The sequence below is a fragment of the Rhagoletis zephyria genome, unplaced genomic scaffold (genome assembly GCF_001687245.7).
Source record: "Rhagoletis zephyria isolate East Lansing unplaced genomic scaffold, Rhagoletis_zephyria_1.1 Rzeph_scaffold_03154, whole genome shotgun sequence".
NCBI classification, from domain to species: Eukaryota; Metazoa; Arthropoda; class Insecta; order Diptera; family Tephritidae; genus Rhagoletis; species Rhagoletis zephyria.
The window spans coordinates 31,139-36,210 of NW_016160238.1; the positions used below are offsets into that span (position 1 = coordinate 31,139).

The window sequence follows — 5,072 nt, forward strand, 5'->3', positions numbered from 1 at the left end:
TGGCACAGTTGTTGGCCTTGGTACAGCATACCAAGTGGAAAGTGGGCGTGGCACCGCCCACTTATGATGACATATATGTATCTCGGTAACCGTTCTACTAATTTGTACCTAACTCCGTATGGTTATTGTGCTTGCCACATAAAAGAAAAACGTTGAAAATTATTGAAATCGAACTAAAATTACGGCCGCTTTTCATATAACGGTAAATTTCAGAAATTCTTGAAACTTAAATATTTCGAAATTTAGGGGCGCTAATTTACTCAAAATTGATACACCCTGGCTTACCATGTCGCGGTAGCTTTCATAAAGGTGAAAAACATATATTTAATACTTGCGCCGGGTATTTAATGTTCGGCTCCGCCCGAACTTAGACTTTCTTACTTGTTAAAATTTTTTTTGTACAATCATTGCGTGTAAATACAAACCTGTCCATTTTTTCTTTTCATTTGAGGAAACATTTAAAATGTTTAGACAATCAAAAGCTCCTCAAGATTCCAGTAAAATGAGTTTTGAATGGAGCGCGATATATTCGCCTTTTATCGATATACATACTTACATATGTATGATGGCGTTCAAATTAATAGCAGCAAAATTCAAAATGATGCTGTTGGCAACTTATCTTTATTTATTCATTGTTAATAATTTTCATTTAAAATATGGGTCGATCTTTATCAGATACCACTTAAATAAAAGTTTCAAAGCTTATACAAATTTAAAAAAAAGTTAATATCAGAATCTTTAGAAAATTTTCGGGTATGCAGTTTTGTAGCCCATTTAATTTTAATATAATGAAGTACACGTTTCAAGTAGCTAAAGATTACCGTTGATTTTTAGAATTTTTTTTTTGTGAATGGTGTTGCGCATTTTCTTCCATATAAAAAATGTGCACTAAAGCGTTCGAAAATTAATGCAATAAAGAAGACTACACTTTTGGAAATAAATTTATAATATAAAGCAAACTACGAAATATAAAGTGGGAGCAAAATTTTATTTGGTTTTCGAACAAAATACTTTAACAAAAATCTACCAAAATGAGAACAAATTTACCTTTTTACCAACTCAAATTTGTTCTACCAATTTTGGTAATAATTCACCAAAGTGGCAACCCTGATCCCAAGTGAATGAGCAAACGGATGTCAATATTCAAGTATATTTATATGCTTGTGTGTATCAGAATGAAATGTAATGATGTTGAAGTTGACGAATGTACGAAATGTAGGCAGTTGAAATCGTAGACGATGATGGCGTAACATCACTCATTGAGGGAAGTGCTGCCCTATTGTTGGTGTTGCATTACAAGCGCTCTGCAAATAATGACAAAAGCGGCATTAGAAAAATTGAAAAATAAAAGCAAAAAATAGAATTTTTATATTACAACAGGAAACGTTGCGTCACTACCGGGCTATGCAGCTACCACCACCACCGACACTTCCCGTTGTATAAAAATTGCGCATTGGGTGTTTGCCAATCGATTAAAGGACCGCCCATGTACTCAGCGGAATGTATGTCCCTGGATGATTTTATTATGGCACTAATCGATCCTAATTGATGCGTGAGAAAAAACTCAAGTCCGCGCATTCGAGCATTTGCTGTAAGCCGATATTTTCATGTAATGCCACATGCCACACATTCATTACACTCGAATTACAATGCAGCACTCAGCGCACTGGGACTTTTAGTGTTGGGTGGTTGGTAGGGAGGCGAATAAATTGCGCGTATGCAAATTCATTGCCGAAAGTAGTCGCGCGCGAATGTGGCGTACACAGGGGTGTAGCAGCGCGTAGTTGCGAATGTCAGTCAATTTCTTTTGTCACTTGCTTGTTTTGCTAAAAAAAATTACTGCGGCGATGGGTAACATTACCACCAAAGCAGTTATGTAGTTAAAGTTTTGAAGCCGTCGTCCGGTGCACCCGTTAGCACATGAGCGCCCATAAATTGTGCTGCAATGTCATGCCGCGCGCCACACTCCACACTAGGGATGTTGCGAATGTGGAATTTTAGACATCCGCAGATGCGGTTGTTTAGAAGCTAACATCCGCGGATGCGGATGCGAATGCGGATGTCATGTATTTTCAAGAAATAATTTAGGTGGGTAAATTAGGTCATTTAGGTCATTTAGGTAAATAAAAAATGAAAAGGTTAATCATTTTTAATAATCTGCCCTATCCTGAGTTTTGCCCGCAAAAAAAATTCACCCGAAAATTTGTATTCCGCCCATAGTAAATATGTACATGAAAACCAAAAGTGAAAAGTGAACCGGTTCGGGGAAAATTAAACTCATGATAAGACTGAATGATTTTTTAGTACTTGAATTTAAAAATTGGAACATTGTACTTAATAAAAACTTTTTGAAGGGTCATAAATCAAACCTGCGCTACTATATAACTACTCGCTCGAGGCGACAAACTTGAAAAACTTGAAACTTGGCAAAATTGTATATTCTCTTCGATTGACACTGCACCAGTTGAGAGGACTTTCAGTTATATTTATTGCGGTGCAATAATTACTTTTTGAGATTTTCATCGGGGCTGCAAATGTCGGATGTATCCTCCAGACTTTCATCTTCACAATCTAGCATCATGGCACAATCATTGTTTAAACACCGTCGTTTTCCAAAGAATTCTTCATTCTCATTCTTTTGGTTGTTTCGGAATTTGTCACGTCATCAGCGTTTTTCGATTTTAGCTTTTGTAACTCATTTTTAATGCTTTCTTCTGTGACTGGTTACATATACGTCTGTGCTTGCACAATATTCCAGGGACCGAAAATAACAGTTATTTTTTTCCAAGTTAAATTTGGCCTAATATTTTTTATTCCGAAATAATCCGGATAATAAAGAAACCGCTTATCTAAATTAAACAAATTTGGTATCATATGAAAGAGAACTGAAATAGCTTTTAAACAGAAATACCGAATGAAGGTTACCCACTCTATTTATATTTTTAACCGACTTCCAAAAAAGGAGGAGGTTATCAGTTCGTCGGATTTTTATTTTTTTTATGTATGTTACTTTAGAACACGTCAACCGTTTTTGATAGTTGTTTTATATATATCTCATGATACACTGATCGGATCTTAACCAGATTAGTATGGGACCACCTCTACACTACCTTATATATATATATATATTTTTTTTTATATGAGAATTGAAGTCGGTTTTTTTTGCTAAAAATTACTTGTTTTATAACTTAATATTAAAGAAATTCATGTAAATACATACCTGACAAAATGTTTGTTCTATGGTAATTAATTAACATTTTTTATTGAAACTTGTTTAATTTGGATAAGCGGTTTGTTTATTATCCGGAAAGTACTTTTATTTCGGAATAAAAAATATTTGGCCAAGTTTAACTCGAAAAAAATAACTGTAATTTTCGGTCCCTTCAATATTCGCATTCGCAAAAGATCCGCATTGATTTTTGGGAATGCGAAAGCGAATGTTAAAATTAATGCGGAAGCTCCGCGGTTGCGAATGTGAATGCGAATATTCGCAACAAGCCTGCTCCACACGTAGCACTCGCATCACACACCACACGTAGCACTCGTTCCACACACCACACGCAGCATTCGTACCACACGCAGCACTCGCGCTCCCATTGCGTAATTGTTGTATTGGCTTTTGCTGTAATAAAACAATACTGATTGAGTGTACGTTGCAATTAATTTACTGCAACTGCTGTTCTTGTTAACGATTGTTATCATTGCTCGCAATCACAGACCGGTCGTGACCAGTGTTGCCACAATTTTTTTTTATTTTTTACCAAAATCCTCGGAAAAAGTTACCAAATTCAACAAAAAATTACCAAACTTATTTTATGTGCAGAACTGTACAAACATACATATCGAGCCCTAACCGTCATAATAACGTATCCGACATTTTTTTTAATTTTGAAAAAAATTTAGCCTACGTTATTTTGGCAGTTAGAGCTCAATACATATGTGTATCCGAAGATACCAAGCTTTTCAGGCAATCAGCGCTACATTAACCTAAAATTTTTACGAAAGTTTGTTGAATTTTTTTAAATATTGAACAAAGTTTGAATTTGTTAGAGCTCTGTTAAAGAAAGAAAAATATTTTTATAAAAAATAACCAAAATTAAGTTACTAAAAAAAATTATATGTTAAAACTTGTCAAAATATGGTGCGGCTATAATTTTTTCGACCACTGTATGTAAACAAGTGACAAGAAAATATATCAAAAATTCAACGCTTGAAGGAAAGCTTTCGACTCACGTATAGACAGAGTGAAGCCCCGCTGAATGCCGTAGCTTTTTGAACGAGAACATACGTATTGTAATTCAAAAGCTGACGAACTGACAGGGAAAGGTAGGGCCACGCAAAACCTTCCAGGAAAGAACACGGTGGATATACTTAGCAATAGCCACTTTCAAGCAGTTTGTTAAAGAACACACCATTTTAGTAGCCAAGGAATGCTGGAACAGCTTTCGCTTTGCCAAACTTTCAGAATTACCTGGTATTTCTATTAAAGGGAACGCTTACGGTCTACTTACTAATGTGGAATCAGAACCAATATTGACCTATTTGACATGTAAAACCGAATTGAAAAAGTTACCAAATTGAAAAATAAATTACCAAATTACAAAACTTGATAAATAAAGAAAAAAATTACCAATTTTGGTTAAAAATTACCAAAGCGGCAACGCTGGTCGTGACACAATCGCACTCCTTCGCGCTCCTCCTGCCCTCCGGTACATCAATTTTAGATTTTGATTACGACTAAGTACGCATATATGCTTGGAAAGTATGCTTTATTTTTGCCGCCTTGCGACTGGACCCCTTTAATGGTGCAAACGTACGTGCATTTAAATGGCGCGTGCTTTCAACCGGATATGCCTGATCGCGCATGCCAGCAGAGTCAGCTCCGAAATTCAGCAGTCATATTGTGAAATTGTGAAACCACACTCTTTGGAATTCTCGGGCACTCGTTCATTAGCTGTCAGTGTTGCCGTTTTGATGCATATACTATTTCAAAAGTGATACGTGTTTGTGCTAATTTTCGAAAGATACTTTATTTTTTCGCTCATTTCGCGAGATAGTTAAATTTTCCGCCC

General features: G+C 35.8%; 1 long non-coding RNA gene across 1 annotated transcript; it reads right to left on the reverse strand.

Moving 5' to 3' along the window:
- Positions 1-1,134: 1,134 nt before the first annotated feature.
- LOC108368505 (uncharacterized) lies at positions 1,135-2,546 on the reverse strand. The gene is made up of 2 exons (XR_001848380.1): positions 2,508-2,546; positions 1,135-1,304 (listed from the first exon to the last, which is right to left on the reverse strand). It is a non-coding gene; the product is annotated as an uncharacterized LOC108368505 (long non-coding RNA).
- Between the last annotated feature and the right edge of the window lie 2,526 nt (positions 2,547-5,072).